This window comes from Oxyura jamaicensis, chromosome 3 (assembly GCF_011077185.1).
Source record: "Oxyura jamaicensis isolate SHBP4307 breed ruddy duck chromosome 3, BPBGC_Ojam_1.0, whole genome shotgun sequence".
In the NCBI taxonomy this organism is placed as follows: Eukaryota; Metazoa; Chordata; class Aves; order Anseriformes; family Anatidae; genus Oxyura; species Oxyura jamaicensis.
The window spans coordinates 28,084,443-28,109,588 of NC_048895.1; the positions used below are offsets into that span (position 1 = coordinate 28,084,443).

A 25,146-nucleotide genomic window follows, 5' to 3' on the forward strand; every position below is an offset into this window, starting at 1 on the left:
TTTTTTTTTCTCAGTGACAAAGGAGTTGTGAAAGATCTTAAGGAAATATCTGTAACAAAGCCACCATATTCAACTTCTCACTGTTTTCAAACCCTTTTGCTTACCAGGGCACACACACACTATTTTTAATCTTGACCTCGCTATTGATCAAGCACACACACAAAAAAAAGGCAGAATGCCAATATACACCCATGCATACCAAAATGTTGAAAATGAACAATGCAGTTTCCTTCAACCCAATTAAAAGTAACTGTGTAAAGAAACAAATACAAAGATGTGAGCTTTTAACTATTGTAACAGGTATTTAGCAGACAGTATACTCTATACATCTCTGAAACATACCATACCCTCTGGTGAGTTCCTGCTAGTACTAATCACTTTATCCCTCATGTCTTTTCAGGCTACATACCATTTATCTTTTATAATTGCTTTTCCAAAATAGTGTAGCCTAGCCATTTATGTTTGGCTTGTGGTCTACAACAGAGACCAGATTCCTTCCTTCTGCTCCCTGACCAGTGAAACCTTTTTCACTGTCTGTTTTAAGACAAACTCTTTTGAAATTTAACAACTTGTAGTCAAGTCATTCATCCTACCAGCACACACAGTGCCATTATTTCCCAAGGATTACTTATCCTTGGGAAAGTGGATTTTAAAGTAGTTTAGCCCCACTTTTTCCTAACTCCTTCTCAGAAGGACAGTTTTCTATTTCTAGCCATTGTGACAGGAACGCACAATTCTTGCTATTTAAACTCTACTTAGCAGGTAATAGAGTCACTCATGTTGTAGTGAACACATACCACACCTGTGTTAACTAATACTACAGGGCACAAGACATTTCCTAAAGTGAACACCATAGGAGAGCTTTGGAGCTCTACACAGGCTGAATTCCCTGCTCCTACACAAAAAGACTTTTCAGCTAGTAAACATTATTCTTTCCTCTTTCCAACTGGTTCCCAATTCAGCAACTAAGTCTGCAGAAAAGATTTACTGGTCAAGTACATATTGACCATCATAACCTATACAGCTTTTTCATACCTGCAATAGGTGTGACTCTGAAGTGCATTCTGTGACAAGGCAGCTAATTGGTGAAGCACCAAGCCATGGTGGAACAGTTTTGTGAATTGTCTGATGGATATGTGATGTGTGGAATAAAAGTCCTCAATGCATAAGACTGGAAAGTCAAGCTGGAGGAGGTAAGAATATACGCAGTTCTTTGATAGTTCCTAGTAAATAATTCTGCTGTCCAGAGACAGGGATATTATTGTGCCCCTGGGATTGAGTCAACTAATGCATTTTACCTAGAAGAAATGCATTTTACCTAGAAGAACATGCAATAGTGTCAATACAGCTGCTTGAGATACACTTGAGATGCGCAGGAGCAGGCAGAAGAGAATCTAGTGGCAAGGATAATTGTTCTAGCTGGGCAAATGGACACTTGGTTAAGATACTGCAAGGAAAGTGAAAGAAAGGCTACAGTAAGGCTTTATTTACAGCAACAGGAAACAGAACAATCTGAACAGCTTTTTTTTTTTTTTTTTTTTTTTTTTTTTTGAGGGAGGAAGGCAGGAAAAGAGATAGCAAAGTACAGAGAACTCCCCACCTAATAATATAGTTCATTGTTACCTATATAAAGATACTATGTTAGGGTATATAGATCCATTGCATGGAACAGTCTTCAGATATACATTTAAATTTTTTAACCTGAGTTTTAGAATAATAAGGCTTCATCCCTCAGAATATCAGGCTTAGAAACCACTCATTTAGAGGAAAGATGTTTTCTAACTGCCTATGTTGTTCTTCCCAGTATAATGCAGTAATTTGTAATGTGTTGAGTAATTTAAGTAATTAAATTAAGTAATTTGAATGTGTTGAGTTTTCACTAAACCAAAGAACTCCAAAAGGTATGTAGAGCAGGGAATTGGAAAAGTCTTTTTATTTATTTATTTATTTATTTTTTTAAAAAAAGACATTCAGCACAAGTTTTTTAGTTGAAAAGCTGCTTCCCACTGAGTAAAAAGAGGCAAGTCTTGGATCAGATTTAAAGTCCTCAAGGTCTAAACTTTGAAATTAAAAGAATGTGAAATTCCACCATTATAAGTACTTAATATTTAAAGAAAATAATACGAAACATGTTAACTGTAATAGTGAAGAACCACCTGCATTCTTTATCATGCCGGTAAGACAAAATCACATGGACACTGAAGACAGAAAACTCTCTAGTCCAATTAAGGGAAGCTATTCCATATTAACAAAGAAGTAGTGTTGACCATGCCCTACTGAAAGCCCTATTGAACATAAACTAATAAGGTTCCTACAATCTTTCATCCATTTTACAATGCTTAGTAAATGCAGTTTTGTTTAAATTGCCATTGGACAGAGGAAGAAAAATTGATACAAAAAGGATACCTTCTGGTAGACACTCAAGTCCTTTAAGTGTTTCTCCACTATATTGAAACTTACTACAGACATTTTAACTGAGTTCCTTTTTATCATCTTTGGTCAATTTGTGTCAAGAAATATTGCAAAACTGCTTCCTACAGGTACTAAATAGGTACACAGAGTGATTTCCAGACCCAGAAAAAAATTCCTTGACAGGCAGAAGAGATTACTTAGTACCAACTGCCAAGCTTCAGAAAGTTCATCTTTGCAAGGAATGTGTACACATCTGCTGTTGAATATTCCACGAGGGATAGCATTACATTTCCTTGGCACACCATCTCCTCCACTGGCACTCTTGAGCAGCATTACATGTTACTGTTTGTACCCTATCAACTGTATAAAAATGGACATCTTTTGCCCTGTCACAACTTCCCTTTCCACTGAAATCTGAGTGCTTGCCAGTATTCCAGGTTTGCAGTTTCTTCCCTCTTCTTCCTCCCCAAAATAACATAAGCAGAATGCTTTTCAAATCTCGTTTCAGGTTAACTTTTTTCCATTTCAAATGAACAATATTTTAGTGGAATAATCAGAGGCTGTATTTAGCATAACGGTAGTCTCTCTCAATACGCCAAACAGATGCACAAAAGACTAGATACTGGAAGCACCATTACCTACTGTACCACTATGTGCACACAACTATGTTCCTCCTCAAGCTGCCAATACTACCCTTGTCCTGACAGTTAGCCAAACCCTAAAACATTAAATTGCATAGTACTCATAATACCTGCTAGTGATTGATGTGTCACTGGCAACTGACAAATTCACAAGACAACAGTAATGTGTAATTTGTCATTAATGGACCCAGCTTGATAGCATTCACGGCCAGTTTAAGAAATTTAACTCATAACAAATTCATTCACACAAATGTGACAATCAAGAAAATCACTCTCTCCAGCACTAAGGGAAGAATAAAAAAGATGAATATGAATTCCTATGGGAATATAGGGTTGGCATAAAGTACTCAGCTCTGGAGAATAAAAACCTGTTTATTCACTGAAAAGCTATCACAGAGGGGAGGCAATTTCTCTAAAACTGCAGTTATATGACATGCCTCAACAATAAACTGGAAAAAATGTTTTCAGAACAGAGAAGCTCTTCTCTACCCACCACCTCCCCCCAGCAATGCTGTTAAAGGTAATTATCAGTTCTTGTCTTGATAGTGTCTTAGGTCCTCCCTCCATCCTTAAGAAAAATGGCATAATACATACCATGCAGAATTACAAGCAGAAATCTCAAGATTGAGATGTGCTTAGTTAATACCACAATGAGGTACCTGAAGGAGAAATACTCATTTCTGCATTTCACACTTGGGACACATTCATAACTCTGACAAGGAATAACCTGTCAGAACTGTTCCTACAGAGAATGGGTATTTTTCAGAGGTATTTTAAGATTAAGACCATGCGATACAAACAAGCCACCCAGCACTGCTAAATTCCTCCCCTAAAAGGTATGCATGTGCACTTGCTAACTTACACTTATTTCCCTCCAAATACCACTACTTATGTTTAGGATAGTTTATGTTTAGGATAGCAAATTCAGAGAAAGAAGACAATTTGGGGACTTTTAGACATTAATTACAAAAGGGTTGTCTATGATTAGTGAAAACAACCACTGAGTAACATCCTATTCCTGTGTGGTCTTTCCAGTAGCAAGCCATATCTTGTAGTATGCGTGTAATAGTGGTAATATTAAAAACGTAAATGTGTTTGAGGAGTATACGATGCATGCAGTCTTTCATTTTACTCAATATAGGGGAACAGCAAAGGAGACATTTTAGGAAATTTGACTAGAGGAGATGAAATACAACTATATCTGAAATATTGACCAAAATTGTGCATCTGCTTTGGAGGCACCAATCCCCCATCACAAGACAGGACACAAGACAGGAAAGTGATAAAACACGATTCACAAATAGATCCTAATTACTAAGTTCCAAGTTGCAGGCAAATGCAGAGTGTGGTTAAGAAAAAGAGTCCCACTTTAAATGCTTGTTAAACATGGAAGTACAGGTTGACAACATGGATGCTACTGTACACAATACTAAATTTGGAAAACAATGTTGAATTAATTCAAAGAACCCACTGCTGCAATGTTGCTTTAAGAAGCACAGGTAAAAAGCAGAAAGGAGATGGGAAAACACTCTTCAGTTTAAACAATATACAATACCAGGCTTCAGGCATGAGAGTTGAGAGATCATTCTTTAAATAGCTGACAGTTAACACTAAGAACAAGAAAACCAAAAGACAAATACACAACTTTGTATATCATCCGATCTTACAAGGTACCAATTTATAAGTATTCCAGTATCTATGAAAATGTTTGTTCCTTCTTTTGCTTCATGAATTCTCAAACTTGTCTCATGATTCATCTGCAAGTTCCTACCTGCAATTCACAGTTTACTTTTCACTTCAATCTCTTGTTAATCACTCAGGCAACAGAGCTAACATAACCAACAAGCAAAGTAAAATAGCTAACAACCAAAGTAGTCCAAAAATATTCATCTAAAGTCTTCCATATATAAACATTTACATGTAGGTTATCTGTCAATGTATTGACATAGAACCAGTAGTACATTGGGAACTAACCAAAAACAGAAATCCACCTGCAGTGAATATGGTTTAAAACTAGTAGTTCAACTTGTGCTCCATAGGGCAACGATAAAGTGCACTAAATGCCTAATCATGTCTCTTAATTTAATCCTTCGTGTCATTTATCTCAATTTTTATGGCCATCAGTTCCAAAGATGAACACGCTATCCCATATTGAAAATTGAACATCAGTTTATCCATATCTGTGACCTAGAAAATTTATATTTAGCATGTATAAAATGTTTTTAAGGATTACAGAGATTCTAATCATGCTCAGGAGAGGCGGCTATTAATTGGAAGTCTTGACTGCAAGTTCTCTTGACTCAGGATTACATTTAATGGTCTTGGAGTTCTATAAGGGACTGGGAAGCAGGATTTCCAGGTTCTGCTCCCAGGCTCTGCTCCTGACTTTACTCCATAACCTTGTGCAATTTCACTAAAGAAAAAAGAAAAAAAACAAAGTTCTACTAAAAGACAAATGAAACAACCCCATAGCAAATGGTGTGGTGTTAAGTGTGACTAATGGAAACACTGTATATGTAGTGCCATTACCACATCTTGTTTTTTTTTACAGTTGTCTTATGTTTTTCCAGTATTGAGGCTTTTAACCCTCTAGGAATCAGTTCCATGCTTTCTCTGAAGAAGAAAAAAATATTACCTCTGCAAATATTCCTGTTCCTAAAAATCACAAACTTCCTGGCAACACAAAATTCTAGTTTCAACTACTAACAGCCCTTACCTGCTTGCCATTCCCTTCCATGTATACTAGGTTTCTCACTGAAAGTGTAGGGGGTAAGGCTGCAGCATAAGTTACTCTTTCAGTTATAAGGGTAATATTTTATCTTTACTTACATGAAAAGTGACAGTAAGGTAGAAACACGGACATCCTATAAGTAACCACAACTCCTTTTTCCCACTTGTAAGCATCTCTACCAAAAGCTCAACAAGTATTACTAAAAATGCAGCAGACTTTTTTTTTTTTTTTTTTTTGAGACAAGAAATGGGTCACAAGCAAATTCCTGATAATATTTCAGCATCAGAACTGGAAAGTGGTATTCTGTTATTGGTAGGTCCCAGTAGAGACAGCTCACCACCTCCTCTTATCCCCAACTTTTTGGGCTTCAACCAAAACTAGTAAGGAATAAGTGTTTTTCAGTAAACTGCTCAAGCTTCTATCTTCAATATCATGCATTTCTCACCCATCCAGCCTTGTCATTTCCTTTGGTATATCCTGTCTTGGAGATTTAGCAATTCCAGCTGAGAGGTGGTTCTTTTGAATGCTTTTAGATGTTTTTTTTTTTTTTTTTTTTTTTTTTTTTTCTCTCTCTTCCATGAAGTAATGTGTCTAGATCTGAACACTTCCTTCTCTTGGCCATTCCACTTCCACTTGGTGATGAGGCTTAGGAAATAGGATGTGTCTTCACAGGAGTCTGGGTGCAGATACTCGGACTTTTTTTTTTTCCAGACCTCTATATCTCCAGCACTTCTTAGAAATCAAGAGAACTGGCAAAAACACAGTAAATATAGGCACTGCAAGGAGGTAAGCACACATGAAAAATGGATTCTTCTAGTGTACAAAGAAGAATTCTGTGTAAGAGCTAAGGAACTAGAGGTGGCTTTAGGTTACTTTTTCAATTCCTCAGCCTTTGGCTAGTATAAGAACAGGCATTTTTCCAAAGCAGATTAAAGTAGCCATACATAACCCCATGCTAAATTTTTGCTTGAGTTCAGTCATGGAAGTAATTGCTGACTACACTCCAAACATGAGCCAAAAGACTTCTAATCTGGATCTAAGTCTCCCTGGAAGCTTAGAGGTACTTAGAACCAGCTTTATTGGGTCACATCCAATTTTGAACTCTTTTATCTTGTACAAGCTATTAAATCTCCATTAGATGAGGAATTTAGAACAACAAGTAACAGCATGGCCTTCCCTAGCAAACTATGTGATGGCCATGCCATCCAAATAAGATCTCTTAACTAAAAGAGACTCAATAATGCTAACAGTGAGCAATTGCTTAGAAAAAAACAACAACTATAAGCCAATAAAAAATAGAAGAGACCTGAACTGGGAAAAGAAGCGGTGAAGAGAGGAATGAGTTTACTGAATGGTGTACAGCCTGAACAAAAAATGTGAGCATCTGGACCCCCTGTTTCATAGAACAAAGGAAGATGAAAGGTAGAAAAGGAGAAAGAAGCATCATTCAGGGAGTGTGAAATCAGCTTGAGGAACTTATTGCTTACATGCCAAGATTCTGACTGGATTCAAAGGAGGAAGTTATGCATAGCAAAAATACCACAAATTGTAACAGCTGTTTTTTAAAGAGATATGTTTAAGAAAGCAGAGAAAGAATTGTAAAGGACAAGGTCTGTGGCTTTCAGCCTTAAGTTGGTCTCTGGAAGGTGGCAAGAGTAAAGGAGGTGCAAGATTTTCATGCCACCATGGTTTTTCCACAGCTCTAACAAAACTCCCAGTGACACCCAATGTTGAAGATCATCTACTGGGACACCTGGACCTACACAACACTTATGTTCTCCCATGAAACGTTGAGTGTTGTAGCATAAGCAATATTTTATTTAACCAAGGTCTGTTTTCAGTCGCTTGTACCTCAACATTATTTTCCTTTACTCTGACAGCTGCTTGTGAGGAACAGCTTTTACAGTCAGAGAAGCCATTTGGCAGCTTAACATGCCCTGGAAGCCCTGCACACAGCTGCCCATGACTGAGCAGTCAGTTCACTGCCAGTAATTAGACATTATGAGTGAATGGCAGCAGAGCCTTTGTAGCCAGTACTCTCTGGCTGAAGGCACCAATACTGCCAAATTTTCCCACTGCAAGGGAAAGCCCTCTACAACCACAGACATCCTCTGAGGAGCATGCAGGGCCAGACCCCAGCCCACAGCTACAGCCTTCAATGAACTGAACTGCAATAACAATGAATTTAAGTTTCTAAACAATCCTTTAAGTCATCAGGTTCCTGAGGTTTACAGGTACCACGTGCATTGCATCTGGGACTGTTTGTTATACAGTAACTAAGACACTACAGAACACCAGCCTCTCCCTGAAGTCTAAGTGCAGAATTTTACTTTTCCTTATGCTGTGTTTTCCAGTCAGCTGCTCTGCTTCCTCTGCACTGTAGGTAATAGTTCACCTGTCCCCCTCATCCTTTGTGGCTGTCTACACAAAAGAAAGGCAGTGCAGGGTGAGAGAACAAGAAACAGCCTATGCACAAAGGGAAAAAAGTAGCTGTCACGTCTTGCATGCAGGAAAGAGCAGCTCAGCAAGAGTCAGCTCCAGAGCAAAGGATCAAACTGACAGTTGGAGTCTCAGCCAGGCTCAGACATTGGATAAGGTCTGCTGAATTCACCAGTGCTCCCCGATCACCTCCATTTGATCCTAATTCTGAAGAGTATATTGGAATAGGATTGTTAGTGGCAACAGATGCTCATGAAAGTTCATGTCTTTAAAGTAGCAGCTGCTGGAGACTAATCATAATACAGAAAAATATCAGGAAAAGCCCGGTCCTTCAGTGCACCCTCTTCACTAGCATCCTTTACACATGATGTACAACATTTGTTACCATGTGACTCCTCAAGTGCATGGATGCTTCTCAGTCCCAACACAAAATACTCCCAACAGCAGTCCAAAAGCTCTGGACACTCCAGGCACAGGGGGCACTTCTAACTCCAGCTCTGAGACTCCCACATTGTCCAGCCAACAAAATCAAGGACAACACAAGCTAACCATCACCGTCACAAATCTAGCTATCTTTAAACTGAAAGTTGCAGCTATGCTATGATGTTCCTGTTTCCTGTCATGCTCTGGTAAGTGGAAGAATGCCTCTAAACTTCATAGTTACCTGACCTATTTAGGCACAAACTTACAGAAGCATGAAAGACTCTGGCCCCACAGCCACCTCTGAACTATTCAAGCAGAATTTACCCTGTCAACCTCAAGTCACTCCAACTCATATTTACATTCTACAACTCCACTATCAGCTATAGGATTTTTCTGTTTATCTACATTAGGGATCCCAAGCTGATCAAGATGGGCATTTAAGACCTAAGCTAGCAAGGCAAGTCTTATAATTCATTTTCCAGTAGAACATTGTTTGAAGTATTTGAGTGATGTTTATGTATTTGTATTCAAGTTTTACTGAAGTATTTACCACAGATTTTATTTTTCCTTTAAAAATACTTGTACAAAAAAAATCTAATTCTAAAAAAAATAAAAGACATGTAACCATGTTTCCTTATCTCAAAATGCTTTTCTTAAGTTCTAATTTTCTTTGGAAGTTAATGTTTTAAATATTTCAAATAAGATACAGTAACATATTGCAGATACTAGAAAAAGATTTGCATAGCAACAGTAACACAATTTTCTCCCACGCAATGACCCTGACTTTTCCTAAAAGTAACCTGAACAAATGAGATCAGATTAATTTATGGAGTGGCCTCACAAGGTTTGCTGTGGCTACCCTTAAGATGAGTCTGTCTGAATTGCCTCTGGAAACTTGTCCATTTGTTGCTTCATCAAAACTCTGCTGTGTTAAAACTTCCCAATGAATGAATGCATGGTGAGGTTTACAGGCATCCAACATTCATTTGACACATTTCAGTTAAATACCACTCAACATAATACCTTTTGGTCACACTAACAGTTTAGTTCATTTCTCCTTTGATAGTTCTCAGGATTATTCTGATTTCTTTTCCTAACCCATTGAATCTTCGGTCACCATACAGAAAAGATACTCAGGAGCTTTTGATCAAGATATTTCTTTAGTTCACCTTAATAAATAACACTGATTTTTAAAGAAAATCACCAGAAAGCTAGGCAATAAAACACTGTAAAAAACAGGTACCAGAGATAAAATAGACTTCAGATAGCTCTTGGGTTCCCCTAACATAGCTCATTGGCTGCTGAGCATTCAGAGATCATAGTTATGAGTCTCCCCAGAAATTAATGTATGTGGTACATTCCCCAGGATATGTGGAAGGCAATTGCAAGAATGTTAGAAATAATGGTTAGGAACTGTCAGGATATAGCATTTTTCCAACCACATCTGCCAAATGCCTTGGTTTCTAAGCCATGACATCAGATGAACAGATATGTACAGAAGACTTATTTCTTCTTCATTTTGTCTCCAGTGAGGGGAACTGTCAAACACTGCCAGCTAGCACTACATACTACAGATTCCCTGGCAAACTGGGCAGATGCAAATGAAGGCAAGGAAACACTTGGGGAGTGGTGGGTTCTTCACTTAATGTCTGTGGGCAGATGGTCCATATTTATTCATCCAGAGAAGAAGTCAAAAAGAGCCACAAGGCTTTAATAAATATTTGTTCCGTCTTTAAGACGGCTCCTCTGCAGAAGGTAGAGGCTCCTGGTCTTTCTGCATTCTTTGAGAACTAGTGGTGTTTCTCCCTCCTCTTTTCCTTTCGCAGCAACACATTTTGCTCCAGCTAAACGTTCCCCCCCCCCCCCCCATATCTGCTCCAGCACTGTACATTCCAAATAAATGAGCTCTTCCTTCATGTTAATCATCCCTAATGAGGCAGATATTTCCATAAATTCAGTTTCTCCTCATCTCTTTTTAGATCCTGATATGGAGGCCTTCCATTGTAATTCCCTAGATTCAGGGAGGCAGTTTGGTCAGATCATGGTTTTTTTTTGTTTGTTTTGTTTTGTTTTTAATACTTTGGTTTAACGCAATTCCGACAGCAAGAGGACAGAAAAGTGGTAGTATCCAAGGGATGTAAGCCTGGGTTGCAAAGGATTGCGTTTGACTCAGCAATTACAACACCGAGTCATATCTATCCTTGCTTTAGGACAGGTGCAATGAACTGAGTTCTGTGACATTACCTATCTTTTATAGCAAAAAAAAAAAAAAAAATGTTCTTCCCATCCCCTTTAAATAATTTGCATAGTTTGAAAGAAACTTTTTGTATAAGGTTTACCTTTCACAAATGTAGAAATATACCTTGAGTTATTTGGTACTTAAGAACTCCAGGACAGTAATCAAAGGACAGTGGCACCTCTTGAGGGCAGTATTCAAGCAGGTACCCTGTGCAGGAGCTCCCAGAACCCTGCACCTTCTCATGCAGTGCAGGAAGGGAAAAGGGAATGCAAGACCTGTCATATATGCATATATGAAAGGTCACTTCTACTGACACACATCATGCTGTCATGTCAACCATATTCATGAAGAGTTTTATCCTTGAGCATCCTGCACTACCAACTGTCCTCAATCTCAAACAATCCCACCAAGCTGGCATCCCACCCAGGAGCATTTAGCTTTGAATAATTATACATTAATAATTGCTTCAAACTGTAAACTGGCTATTTGATAATAGTAGTTCACACTGTTTACTTTTTGCTTTCAAAGACCTCTTGGATATAACTATTACTTCTAGACTAGTACAGAAGAAAATTAAATTGACCTTAGCAATAATATTAACAGCATATTGTGAACATGGTTATGGAAATCTAGCAGATATTTGAAACTGTGTAAAGAAAAATTAAACCACCACAGAAGACCTGCAACACCCTACATCCACGGTTAGAGATTGCTAGAAAACCTTTATCACCTAAAGATCATAGAGGCAGAAAATGGATTTTTCAATCAAGCTGACTATATGGTGGTGTGTTTTTTCTAACACTCAGAGTTATGTTGATGCAGAAGAGATAGATCATAGGAAAGGTCATTACATGCTTAATCTGATCTGCAGAAAAGCCAAATCTGCAATATTTTTACAATTTCAATGCAACAAGAACATTCTTACTGTGGGGTAGGGGAAGACGACTATGCTGTTAATATCCCAGTCTGACACTCTTAATTTTTAAGTATACAGACTACACTATTTTGAGTAACCTGCAATTTTCTTCATAGATTTTCATTTAGTGAGTTTTTTTTTTCTTTCCAACTAACTGAAAAAATGCAGCAAGTGTTTTAATTGCCTTTCTGACACCAGACATTTCAAGATGTTTTACTGGAAAGAATGAGCTATTTCAAATGGATGACAAATTTTTGAAATATTGAGTGTTTTTCTAAAGAAAAATAGTAATAGATAGGTAAGCCCATCTTGATGTTTTTGAAGAACACCTCTTCATACAGGTGTACTGCTTTAAAATTGACCCTGGCTGTGTAGTGCTTCAGGGAAACAGAGCTTTATTAAATATAGTTTTTCTAATACAAGTGCTTTCTATGCTAAAACTGTAAGTCTTAGATCCACCTGAGGACTACTCCACTGGCTTCAGTTATAAATCCGTCCCAACTCTTCAGACAATTTTCTCTATTTTAGAGATGTCCTTGTAAGTAGTAGCTGAAGATGTGTATTCATACTCTGTTTATTTTTCCCAGTCAATCCAATAATCTCACAATATTTAACCGTTTTGCTTCTACTTTCCCTAGATAACATCTGAGCCAAGACAACAAAATCCAGAAAAGGCACCTAACATTTTTGGAAGGTATTAATATCTAAGAAAGTAGCCCTTGGAGCCATTAACCTTAAGGGAATCAAAAACCTAACACTTCGGCTAACTTTTCACAAAACTTGATGTGTCAACATGTATGGATTTTCTCTGGGGAAAGGAGAAATTAAATCTTCATCTATAGTACCATGAAGATTCCAGGCATTTTTATGCTCTGGGCTTTGTTAATTTCACCAATTTCAGTGCCAAGGAAGTACACAGAGCAGCAAAGATTTGATGTTAAAAAAACCCTGTGTTGAAGGAACTCAACCCAACAAAATCCAATTGACAAATGGCAGGCAGCCAACTGCATGCATGCAACCAACTTTTTAAATGCTGTTCACAGAGACTTGTAGTACAAAACAGCTCATCGTTTACAATCTGCCTTTAACAAAATATTTGAACATGTCCTCAGCCAGCGTAAGGTGGTAAAGTTATCTGATGTTTAGGTACTCTTTAACAGGTGTGTGCAAGAGTTCAGGATTTAGTGTGTGAATTTTGTGGGTGATAACAGCCTGAGAACCTATACTATGATCTGTAAATTTCCATGCAAGCTATGCCAAAATTGTTATATAAAATTTTATACTTTTCCAACATATAAGTGTCCTATAGTAAATCCTAGCTCTGAGCTATAACCTCATTTGTGTTGAAACAGGGCTCCTGCTCAGGCCAAAAAAAAAAATAAAAAAATATGCTTTTATTGCAGATTTAAGTGCAACAGCAGGCAGGGTACAAGACAAGGGAGATCTTCCTCCTGACCTCTGGGTCTGCATATAGCAGAGACAATATATATATATTTTTATCTTGGCACAGTGGAAATAATTCTTAAGCAGAACAGACCTAGCACTTTTCCTTCCTTGCATAATTATTACCATGCATGCAATTCTGATTTCAGCTGATTTAGGTGGGTGTATGTGAGAAGATAACTGGACCTCTATTGTCTCTAAACATATCACTGCTACATTAATTTAACTAGCTGTGCTTCCTGGCAAATGGCTCACACTTCTGCAGGGACATTTAGGAATGGCTTTGCTCTAAAAAAATATTAGGTTAATTAGACATCTGCTCTTTCCTCTGTTTACACTGCTTTCTTGATCCTCTCTCATTTTTCCTCAGTGTTGGCACATACAGATAATTCAAGTTTCTTCTATGCTGTGTGATAACTTCCCTCCAGGTTCAGCCCAGATTTGCTTGTGGCCTGGTGCTCCTCCTGCTCCTCCGCACCTCCTTAATTCTCCTGCTTCAATGCTCTCCTTCCTTTTTCATCAGTAATGGCTCATCATCCATGTATTTATCTTATCTCCACTGACCAAGGTAAGAAGCATTTCAGCAGCGTAGAGCACTGTAAGTGCAATAATGCTATATAAATGTTTTGAAATAATTCTTCTGGGGTAAAAAGGAAAATTTTCCTCCAGCTGAAATTAATAAGATGGTTTTACAAATAAGATGAGGTGAATTTGCTCAAAATTATATCCTAATATAATATTCTAAATTTATTCCCACTCTCATTCTTAGAGAAGTACAATAACAATGCATTACCACAACTTCACTGGAATTTCTGATAAATGTGTTTTGCATCCAGCCCATCAGAACTGAGCACAACCATGGGCTTACACTTTGTTATGGTAAGACGTAAGCATCAGAACACAGTGGTGCAAGTTCATTGTTTCAAAACCAAAGATAAGGTGATGTCCTACCCCCACACTGAGTTAGAGTCTACAAACCAGCCTTGACTTAAAAAGGCATCCTGGAATAGCAATATTTTAATAATTAACCTGAAATAGTATATTAATGTAATAAAATAAACTGGGTATGATAAGTAGGTTCCAAAGGAAGTCCCTTGAAGTGTCACTACGGGAAGCAAAGAGACAAGTCCATTTTCTTCCCCATGAACTAACCCACCTTTCATGTAGTCTTGATCACATGCTGTTTTGAGGATCAGCCAGCTTCTTTAGGAATAACAGCTAGAATGACAGAGAACAAGTCCAATAACCTGTCAGCATCCCCTAGTATCTCACTGGTGCCCAGAACCTGAGGCAATGGGGCTTGGTGCAGTGAACGTGCTAGCAGTGATAACAAGAACTGAGGGATCAAGTTCCCAGATACTTGTTAGAAACGGAGAATGAGATGGAGACAGACCATTTGCTTGAATTAGAAGACACCACCACACACAACACATGCTAGTGTGGGGAAAACTTGACAGTTGTACAAGAAGATTAGGTTCAACTCTTGGAAGCACAAACCTTTTACTTGACAACTTACACACCAGCCTGTGCAGACTGAAGGAAAGACACCAGTTATTCTAAATAACATTTGGAGCTTGTATCAGCTCTGATAAACAGATTGGTAATACTGTCTTGACTAAAACCAGTTAACAGTTATCTCAGATGAGCGTGATTCCAGATACATTAAAAGCAATCTCAAATCTCAGTAGATCTCAATACTACTTGGGGACAAAAGTACAAGTCTGAAAACTGTCAGCCATTCTAGGCCCATTTCTGTTTCCAGACTAGGTAAAAATGAGATTTAGGGGTGTATTATTCACTGCCAGTGCAGAAAATACCAAACAGTACCAGGACTCCTTCAGCATTCTGGTTCAGAGTTCACTGTCTGGGATGTTATGTGACAACAGACATTAGTCACTGTAGCAGATATTAACATGGCAAGCCTATCCAGAACTACATGCACCAATTCTTCCTTAGCTTTCAGTGCAAACTTCTGTCAGTAAGCTTAAAGACCAGAAGCATAGATTTTCCTTTGGGATGGAATTGTGTCTGTTCTCAGGTTCTGTCCTGACAGAACAATGGTGTTTTCACCTCAAGGTGCGGTTTCACATCCTGCCAAACTCCTATGACAAAGTAAAATGCAAGTGCATGTGGCCCTTTTGATTCTGAAAAAGACACTGACCACCTCTTACCTAGCATAACACCCAAGTCAGCACCTTCAGGATTTGCTGCTTGTCAAGTATCACTCAGCTCTTGTTTTTCTGGCTTTAGTGACTACCTGCAGGTCTCAGCAGCACACTAGCAATGAAGATACAGAGCTGCAGAGCTCTTAATTTGTTAAGAGGATCCCTCCTGAAGTACAACCCACTGACAATTTAAGATTTTTTACATAGGATGAATTTGGATAAAATGCCAGAAATTCTGCAAGTTTCCAAATAAATTGCCTCTTCAGATGATGACTCAATGATTTTGCAGACTTGGAGAGAATCAGATCAGTAGAGGGAACAGTACCTAATAGCTTTTAAGAATGATGAAAGATGATTTGAAAAACAGTGTACAGAACTGAATATCAATCCTTGCCCTAAACCAGAAGGATTAGGGCAAAGAAAGAAGATTATATAGGCCTAAATTATGCCCTTTGATGTGATAGTACAGAGTCAATAGTATAAAATCTTTTTCACAGGATTGGAAGGAAAAGATAAAGTAAAACCTGGTCAAATTTCACTTAGAGGTGAATTCCCACAATAGTTTTACATGTGGTCCAGCTGTCAATCTATTTTCTCCCTTCAGTTTTGGTTAAGGGTAATCTTGTACATTGTCCAAATATTTACTATTCCTAATTGATTAAAGATCTAAGTATTTTGTTTAAATATATATTCAAAAGAAAAGGCAAAATTTCCTTGTAAGTTCTTGTGGTAATGGTGCACCTAACGATCCTAGTACCACTTGTAAGTCTAGAAACTATTTATAAGAATAGGTACGGTGAGGCCAGGACAATTTCTTGTGCTTAAGTCAGTTGCATAACAGTAAAAGAACATGAGTATCACAGCTGCTCATCTGTCCCTGTCCTATTCCTCCACACACACACTTTAATTAAAAGTAAAAGACAAAGTTAAGGACTTACCGTATCAATTGTTAGCATTTCAAAAATCAAGATTGTGATAGAACTGTATGCATGTATGTACATGCAGATGAAAAACGTTGAAGCAACAGCATAACTAGAACTATGGATTTCCCTACACAGGAAGGCAATACAGTTTAGCAAGTAAGTATAAGTTGGGATAGCATGAAGTATGAAGGCATTTTTATTTATGCAAATTTCTGGAACATATAGAGCTTCTCCATACACCACTAAATAGATGTTTGACTTGCATTTTCCCATGTACAGGAATTGCCTCACAAGCTGCTCATAAATATTATGATCTATTAAGCTATAACAATGGCTTTCAGACCAGAAATCTGCAGTCAAATTCAACCCATTAAGTTCTCAACTTCACTGAAGTTGTTCTTGTGAGTCGAATTTCACCTAGACATTCCCATGAGACTGCAAGGAAATGCTCTACTAGTACAGTTCTTAATAAACCTTAAAATAAGGCATGAGATTATTCTGTGAAGCACCTTAATGTGTAAAAAAAAAATATTCAAAAGCTACCAATTTACACATGACCTACTGTTCTGTTTTGAGTGAAATGAACTAACTGTAGAGCTGAGTTAAACTATTTATCACTCACAGGGAAATCTGAAACTATCAGAACAAAGCATTCTGGCAATCTAGCTCATATAACTGAATAAGCCAGAAGGGATACCTTATTCTTGCTCTATTTCATGTACTTTCTGTATTGCCTTGAGAATTTGAGTGCTTGCAAGAGGCAATAGATGCACCTCCTGCAGAAAATTACGCAAGCAGAACTATGCAGTAATCTGTTACAATATTCACTGGTACCACTCTGATCAGATGCTGGTACCACCAATACCATTCTAACCAAGTGCAACCAACAGAAAAAACAGAGCATTTGATTCCACCATGTAGGGAATATGGGATGCTTTTAACCTCATAGTCCACAATGTGAGTAGAGGAATGATCATAAAATCATTCAGGTTGGAAAAGACCTCTAAGATCATCTAGTCCAACCTTTAACCTGGTACTAAAAAGTCCACCACTAAACCATGACACTACGTTCTATATCTGCATGTCTTCTGAAGACCTTCATGGATGGTGAAGCAACCAATTCCCTGGGCAGCATGTTCCAATACACACAACCCTTTCAGTAGAGTTCTCCTAATATCCAACCTAACATCGCCTGGCACAACTAGGGGCTTGATGTTGAGGCTTTGCGAGGTTAAAATTGAGGATTATCATACAAGTTTTTGCCATTCACAAAACCTAGTGTTCAGAAGCCTTGGAGACAAGTGTAGAAAGATTTGGATGACTAGGGACCAGGTAAAAGTGTTTCATTGGTTAAAGTTTGTTTTGTAACTATCTAAACTATTGCAAAAGTAAAAAAGGAAGAATGACCTTCCCATACTGCTTAATGAAAAAATATCACCTTTACTTAAAGAAATAAGCAACTCCCAGAAAGAGGCTTGGAGTAAGGTTAGATTTCTTCTCCTTGCTAAATAACCATGAGCCATATAAAACATGAAGTGTTGACAAAAATAAATTTTCACACCCCTCCCAATATTTTGTAATTTTCTAGTTTGCAGTCTTTGATCAAAATAGTAAGTTGTTTGCCATGCCTGGAGTCATGCACACTAATGTCAAAAAAAGAAGAATCACATATAGATCAGACTGTCCTTCTGACAGACTATCAGAGTACATTTTATTTGCTGTTATATGTATACACAACAAATAAGTCCGATGGCACCCTGTCAGCCTGGACAGGTTGCTCACAGGACTGCCAGAAAGATACATCAGTGGTGTCCTCCAGCACCCAGTAGGCTGCCACGTCTAGAGAATAATTTAGTGAGAGATTACTACTTACTATTAAACAAGCTGGCAGCATTGTAGAAGTCATCTACAGGAGCTGGAGCATCCATGATTGTACATGAATTATGGTTTTGGCCACCTTCAACTCCATTCCCTAGACATTGCCTTTAGGATAGGTATTTTGCACTTGGCAGTCAGCTGCCTCTCAAGCTATGGCCAAGCCCAATTTATCAAGTGCAAGTTGAGAAGTGGAAGATTTATGAGCATAGTATAACCCCTTAATTAGTTCAATAAGGTTTTCTCAAAAGAGGGATTACATGATAGATGAAAGAGGAGGGGATTAAGTTTTGGCATTCCACTATGGCTAATAGAACAGAATGACTTTGACAGAATACAGGTCTTACCTGAAGCAAACACCAAGCATAGGCCAGTGATAACAGATTCCAGATCCAAGCCATGCAGGATAAGGATAAGTAGGCAGAATTGAGACTGGATATCACAGCAGAAGCAAAAGTCATGCAGAACAGTCCCAGGCCACCTACTGAGGGAAAAAAAAAAAAACAAAAAAAAAAAAACAAAGACAGCCACTTCAAACTTCAAGGTGCATATTAAGAATCCAAAACATAAGCTCACTGTGAGAACTGGGAAAAGCCTTTTCAAAAAACATTGACATCCAGCAGTTGCTATGGATAAGCAGCACTGGGTAGGTTTAGATTGTTTACTGAACTTTTTACTTTGCTCACAGGATATCACAATAACACAGTTTTCTGCTAGACTCAGCTCATTGATGATCTGGTCTTAAGAATTTTATTAACAAGATGCCCATCTCAGCTTGGTCTACCATTAGTATTGTCTAGTAACAGACTTAGAATTGAAATGAGAGCACAGAAGCTACTATAGAGTTTTTTCCTATCTACTCTTTCTCCCCATTCTTATGGCAGCGCAAGTTTCAAAATGAGGAATAGTTACACAACATTAGCGTTTGGTCCCACTTGCAACTTCTTCTCTAAGCTTACTTCTGGACTGCCACACAAATACTGGCCTTGGTATGAGCTCCTTCTTGTGATAGTATATACAGTTGTTTGCAAATCAAGCAACTACACGCAACTTTTTTTCAGAAAGAAAATTTCTCTTTAATTATCTGTTGTGCTAGAGACTGGAGTTTCTTCTGAAAAACATCACCCAAAAGAGAGGATATTCTCACCCATTGTTCTGGCTTGCTTCAAGAATAATTCCTGTTTAATTTCTAGGCAGGAACTAGAAACAATCTAATTTCAAGTATACAACATTCTTTCCCACCTTTCATCTTTCAGTTGTTGCTGTGCTTCAGTAGCAGAGCATAGTGAGGGAGAAATACTGGTGACCAGAAACTCTGAAGCAAGACTGGGCAATGGAAGAAAGTGAACAGCTTGTTCCTGTGAAGCAGGAACAGGATGCAGTTGAAATTACTCTACATTTATGTGCTGGAAGGTCTTTGAGTCTGGAGGAATGAGGAAGGACTGAGCTGTCATCCAACACTTCATTGTGAAATGACACTTTCTAATATCAAACTGTCAAGAGCACAAGCTATCCATTAAAGATTTTTGAAATGGCTTGAGGTGAGATCTTCCCACTGTCCTGGTTTCAGCTAGAGTTAATTATCCTCCTAGTAGCTTGTATGGTACTGCATTTTGGATTTATTATGAGAATAATGTTGATACCACACTAATGTTTTTAATTGTTGAAGAGTACTGCTTACACTAAGCCAAGGACTTTCCAGCTTCTCACACTGCCCTGCCAGCAGCCAGGCTAGAGATGTAGCAGGAGCTGGGAGGGGATAGAACAAGGACAGCTGACCCCAACTGGCCAGAGGGATGTCCCATACCATTTGGCAATTGCTGAACAATTAATATGGGGTGTCTGGCCAGGTTGAGGGAACAAGCTGGGCATTGGTCAGCTGGCGGTGAACAATTACATTATGCATCACTTCATTTATACACATTATTATTAGTAGTACTATTATCATTATTATTTTACATTCTTTTCTGTCCTAATAATTTATCTCAACCCACAAGCTCTTTTTTTTTTTTTCTCCAAATTCTCTCCCCCATCCCACAGGGGAGAGCAAACAGCTGAGTGGTGCTTAGCTGCCACTGGCATTAAACCACCACACCCACACAACACAATTTGAGTATAAGGATTTCTCAGGACCTCCCAGCTGCAAACCTTTAGCAGACTGGTGAGGAAGGCATAAAAATCTGCACCTGGACATAAGAAAATGAGGGGCAGAGTGATTGATTAATGAATAATTCAGACAACCTGGATGAAAACAGGTTTTTCTACTCCTCTACTTCTTAAAAAAAAAAAAAAAAAAGATTTTAATTTTCTCATAACTTAGGGAAGGGGTAAATTTGGAAAGGAGGAGCTAATATAGGAATAAGGTGGTCTCTGTCTAGCTTACCTTGGGAAGAGGACCAGAGAAAACTGTTTGTTTCGCTAGTAAATGGGATAGGCAAGTGAACAGCTAACAGCTGCCTTCCTCCTTGCACTCAATTTTATTAAGTAAATCTAAAGCTGCAGAAAAAGTGTCAAAATAGAAAGTTTCAGCGTGAATTGACCTGAAAAATAAATGCCTTCTCTATCATCCTGCCTTTTCAGGAAACCCCAAATTATTCCAGTTCATTTTCCAGCAATTTTGTTAACTGAACAGGTGCATAAGTCATCCCAGGAGCCCTGGGGGTAACAAAGCCCAGGCTCTTTCAGACTGCTGTCCTGAACATGATGCTGGTATTTCAGGTGTCAGCTCTGTTGGAAACTCATTGCCCATGCTCTGGGTGTGTTTGAGTGCATGCATGCATTCAGTAGTATCAGGGAGGTCTCTCTTACTTGACAGTTGGGGCTGAGAAAAATGATAAGTTTTTAAATTTAAAGTCTTAAGGCTACTCCCCAAAATACTCCACTCCCCAGGGAGTTGAAAATCACATAAGGGAACTGAGATCATTTTTAGTAGAAATACAGTGAGTTTTGCTTCCTTAAAAACTTGCAACTTATGAATTAGCATCATATATTCACCTGTGAAGACAAATACTTCTCACTTCCTATAAACTGATAAATCTTATATTTTTATACATCTTTCTAGAGAGTACAGTAGCATTTTTCCCACTTTTACTGGGACCTTGTAACAATTAGGGTGATGGTTGGACCAGATGATCTTGAAGGTCTTTTCTAACCTTTATGATTCTAATTCCCCTTCTAAATACAGTGCCTAGGTGTGGACGTACAACACCAACTGCTTCATCACCTCCTCCATATGTCCTCAGCCACATCTACTACACTATACAAGTCAAGACAAATGCAGAAACATCACTGCATCACTTCTGACTGCCCAGAACAGAAAAAAAATAAGAATAAAAAATAAAATGTTAGTTAAAGCACTACTCACTGACATCCTGCTGAACCATGACACCAGCTACTCACTGCATGCTGAGACCCAATGGCTAGAGGCACAGCTGAGCTGAAGGTTCACTATATTTCCTGGCCTCAGTTTCAATTGGCTGCCACTGATACAACTCAGCAGACTTCAGTAAAGCTGATCAATGGACTCCAATGTGGAACTTAGCCTAGTAAATTTCTAGAAAATTGTCATTGCCCAAAACTTTATCCAAGCCTGAATGTAATTCCTATCTGCTACTCCCAACAGCTACAATTGATCTTTCTTTCTTTATTATCTGATTGACCCACTACATACTGCAATAAGACAGGCTGTTAAGTGCATTGGGTTGTTTTATAGCTCCTCTGTAGAACATCTTAATTAGTATGCCCAATATTCTTCTAACACAAGTAAAGTGATAAAAATATTGGCCGTATTGCCTCTTTTGCATTGTGATCATTCATGTTCTCATGTAGTCCTGAGAGGTGTTTTATGACTAAGAGGAGAAGAGGAGGAAGTGACTGTGGTAAACAGTTCCCTGGTCCTGTATAATGTAACTGATGAAAGGTCACAAAATCTTCTTCCTGTTGTGAATTCCTTTGCATATCTTAGTAATACTGTCTTCTGGGTCCAACAAAAACAGCAATAAATGTCTCAGCAGGACAATTAATCGCCAATCTTGTGTTTTAAGACTGCTACTGTTGTCATGGAGTTCCTGCCACACAGATGATTTGGCCTGCATTAATATTTTTTCCCTGCTTTATTACTCCTGCCTCACTTTTCCTGCTGTATACAAGTAGAGACTGTTGGTCCATCAGTTCCTGTGACAGGCAAAACATTTCTTTTTTCTGCTTAGTAGCAAAGCTTCCCAGCAAATGATAACAGTACTTCCCTCGATCACTTCCATCTCTGCAATTCCTTCCATGGTGGCTTGACAGTACTGGTAGTATTGACAATTTTCTGTTTCGCCAAATGTTGGAAATTCAATGTGGACTCATCTCACATTTCAAAGGAATATGGAAATATCCACACATACCTTGTCATACTTTAATTAATGGCCCTATCTAACATTATACATCAGAAAAAATAATCATCTCTCCACCTAACACAGCATTGTTTTAGGCTTCCCATACTGGATTTGTTCAGACAACAATAGTTTATAATGAACTATGCATAATATCATGCCCATTTTTCCTCAGAAATGCACAGTGACTTAAAATGCAATGTAATAAACCTACTGAGCAGCTTCTTAATGATTTTCCTCTGTCTTTGTCACTATGGTATGACAGTTTTTTCCTCTGTGATCAGTATGCACACCATGGTCACCCACTAGGTAAACCACAGTCGTCATGTCCTGTGACCGTGTTCCACCACTGGGCAGTGAGGTCTGCAAGCACGTATAGACAGCAAGGATGGGGCTGTGAGGATAACTGGTTAGTGGCTGTGCATGTGTAACCTTGGAAAAAGTCAACTTTGTAGCTGGTAAAAATAAGGGAAATCAGATTATCAGGAATTACAGAGAAAGACAAAATTTATGTATATTTGTGGTTGCTTTGGGACTGTGGAAACCTTAGTCTGGGATATTTAGGGGAAGAACAAAGACTGGAAAGGGAGGCCTCAGGGTGGGCTGGAAATAAATCAGTGTGGGGAAAAAGAGAGGAAGAAGGACAAAGTGACTGGTTGGTTGTAACTGAGATATAGGTAGGTGCATTTGTCTTTGAAACTTGTGCCTGATCACTGCTGTGTCCTGTTGGCTCCTTAAGTCCTCTTTCTATCTCTCTGTGACTTTACTTTCTGTTCTGGAAGTGCATAGGTCAGATCTGCAAAGACGAACCGTGGCAAACTGACCAGGGAGGACAAATGCCCCAGGTCTCAAGTCCACTATATTCTGTTTCACTTACGTCCTGCCATACTTGCCTCTGTCATGCCAGGTCAATAAATACTGTAAGACCCACTACAGTGAGATGTGAAAATACTTGCGTACAGTTACCTGAACTCCTACAGGGATTTCTATCTCTCTCTTCATGCAGTCCCTTCCAGATATTAGCAGCTCTCTGGGAGCTGACTCATGTCTGTGTCTCAGCTCCCAGTGCTCCCAGTTCCAGATGGGCTTGTGTTGAGTGCAGTGGTGGACCCTGCACTCCTGGGCATTTATGCAGCACTGCAGCTGGGTGTTATACACTTCCAGTCAGAAGAGCTCTGAGAAGTAGAGGGTATAGCCATTCATGCTGCATCTGTTCTAGGAAATAAAATATCCCTGAGATTGTTCTTGGGAACTGAGGCCAAATGACACAGTAAGGCTGGCCTCCATAGAGCATACGTCATCCAAAACGCAGGGTGATCAACTACAAAATGCCGATTTATAGTCCATAATAATCCCTACATTGTAGTATTTGGGAAAATGCTCATTGGCCTCAAAGAGGTATGCCATAGCTTGTACAGCACAGATGATTGTAAGACCATACACATGCCTGTGACAATTTAGCTTACTAGCATAGATACTTGGGGAATTTGTGTGATGTCAAGCCAAAGCAAGAGTTCAGCTGATGTAGTAGATCATTCTGTAGAATCTGGCTCTACATGAGACTAGCAGGGACCAGCAGGGGACCCTGCACAAACCAACATAAAGAAAGAGCATTTGAGCTGACCCCAAAACAATACAGCTTTATTTCTGTAGTGCTCTGCTAAGCTTGAAGCATACTCATCTTGAGCTGGATGTGTACATATCAGAACAGGTGCCATTGTACCTGTAGTACTACTACTCTACAACTCAAAAATCCACCCCTCAGAGAAAATTTATCCAGACCCTATTGCCAGTGGATACATAATGATTTCCTTTCAACTCAGACAGTGCTGGTCATTGCTTTGCCAGGAGAAGGACAGTCCAAGCCTTGCTTTTGCCCTTGTGATTGATTCATAGAGGCTTTTGTTGAGCAGCTTCTCACAACCATGAAACTTGTAGAGTTTACACCTTCCTCAGAGTATATAAGTTCTGTGAAACCATTAATTAATTGCAGACATCGGTTTCAAAACTACACTTATAAATCCTTTCTTGAGTTCACACCCTCAATCATTAAACCTGAAATAGGATTTTAAAAGTCTACTTTATTATTTGATGTTTCTTCTTGTCGTATCTTTTTCTCCAGCTATCTACTCAGTGAAAAGAGGGCAGGAGGCTTGACTATCTGCTTTTCTGGCTCCATCATCCTTTTACATTTTTGGGACTGAGCTATTTAAATCTTAACAAGCCATCTTCAAAATTGAGCATGGAAACTTTTGAAGTTAATATTGGCAGAATATTATTCTGCAAGTATTTTGGGTAGAGGCTGGCCTGTTGTTTCTTTTATTATTATTATTATTATTAGGTATATTATGTATTATTTATGCATTTTATGTATTTAGTATATTATTTATTATTCATTATAATGAATACAATAGAGTACTTTCTTTAGGCAAATGATCTAAAGTTCTCCTTAAACTTGCCAGCTTCTCTCTATCTTTGACACAGGTGAATGAAAAGAGCTGCAAAGATTGGCAGTTTTTCCTGTTTGTTATTTTGCCTTACTTCCCAGCATAAGGCTTCTGTG

General features: G+C 38.5%; 1 protein-coding gene across 4 annotated transcripts in view; it reads right to left on the bottom strand.

The window, feature by feature from the left end:
- LRFN2 (leucine rich repeat and fibronectin type III domain containing 2) overlaps window positions 1–21,632 on the bottom strand; it is a 216,638-nt gene extending 195,006 nt beyond the window's left edge. For 3 of the 4 annotated variants that reach the window (XM_035322010.1, XM_035322006.1, XM_035322009.1), the window contains exons 1-2: window positions 21,572–21,632; window positions 18,555–18,688 (exon numbers count right to left, since the gene is read on the bottom strand). The gene's annotated coding sequence lies outside the window, so the exon portion shown is untranslated. The remainder of the gene's footprint in view (window positions 1–18,554; window positions 18,689–21,571) is intronic. The other variant, XM_035322012.1, reaches the window with a different exon arrangement.
- Window positions 21,633–25,146: the final 3,514 nt, after the last annotated feature.